Source organism: Primulina huaijiensis, unplaced genomic scaffold (assembly GCF_012295235.1).
Source record: "Primulina huaijiensis isolate GDHJ02 unplaced genomic scaffold, ASM1229523v2 scaffold205279, whole genome shotgun sequence".
NCBI classification, from domain to species: domain Eukaryota; kingdom Viridiplantae; phylum Streptophyta; class Magnoliopsida; order Lamiales; family Gesneriaceae; genus Primulina; species Primulina huaijiensis.
In genome coordinates, this window is record NW_027354004.1 from 1 (window position 1) to 1,193 (window position 1,193).

General features: G+C 37.8%; 1 long non-coding RNA gene across 1 annotated transcript; it reads left to right on the plus strand.

Moving 5' to 3' along the window:
* LOC140966341 (uncharacterized) lies at window positions 1-1,193 on the plus strand. Its single transcript, XR_012173327.1, has 3 exons — window positions 1-46; window positions 825-923; window positions 1,065-1,193. It is a non-coding gene; the product is annotated as an uncharacterized lncRNA (long non-coding RNA).

A 1,193-nucleotide genomic window follows, 5' to 3' on the forward strand; every position in this document is an offset into this window, starting at 1 on the left:
TGCTCCTGCTGATTTCCTACGTGACTGGGGCGCCACTGTTGTCAATGTAAACTCACTGCTCAATGTGTTAGCTTGATGTTAGTACAGTAATCATTACGTTGCACTTTACTCGTGAGTGAAGTTGTGCGCAAATGGAAACCCTTCTAAACTTATTTTTTGAGCGGTTTTTGGAATTTGGATTGTCTGTGTTTTGATCTTTTTTTTCCTTTTGCCAAAGTGCTGTGTTTCACCCCGATGTTAGAACTGTAATTTATTACACAAGGTAGATTTGGTGTTGCATACTTTTTCCAAAACGGAAGAATTCATGTTTTTTTTATTTTTGTTACTTTATCAAACCCTTTTCTGTATAAAAAGGTGAGGGATTGGCAAAGTGTAGTCTAGCTTTGAATCAATTATCAATTCATGTAGAGAAGGTCCTCATTTACAAAATGGAAGGCGTGAGGTCGGTAGAGGTTACAAGAATTAAAAGACAGTTTAAAACTGATTGACGAGGAGCCAGGGGAGGAGATATGACACCTAATGGAATCTAAATCTCGTAATCTGAGTCGTTTGCCATATTGTTGTCCTATATGTAAACATTTGTTGATATTCACGTTCATGCCAGGGAGTAGATACCGAATCTTTCAGTTTTCCTTCGCTTCCGTCGTCCAGAGCTTCAGTTCTTCGTAATATTGATTGTTTGAGGATCGACTTCTGATGAAAAAACTTGTGTGTGTAGCCTGACAATATGCCCATTTTTACTGTGTGAACTGAAATCTATGCATCAACGAAAGTTATTACTCCCGTGATATGATAATGTACTAAATCACAGTGTTTCTGAGCAGGCAGACTTGAGCAAACCTGAAACAATACCAGCGACATTGGTTGGCATCCATACAGTTATTGATTGTGCTACAGGACGACCAGAGGAACCCATAAAAAATGTGAGGATATTTACCAACAATCTGATTATTTTACCAATTACACAGTAGGATATGGATCGATGTTAGAGGGTTATTGAGTTTCTACAATAATTTTGAAATCTTTTACATAAATCTGCCATACTTAGTTCACCTTCACTTTAGGTAGACTGGAAAGGAAAAGTTGCTCTCATTCAATGCGCAAAGGCTATGGGAATCCAAAAATTTGTCTTCTTTTCAATCCATAACTGTGATAAGCATCCTGAAGTTCCACTTATGGAGATCAAACACTGC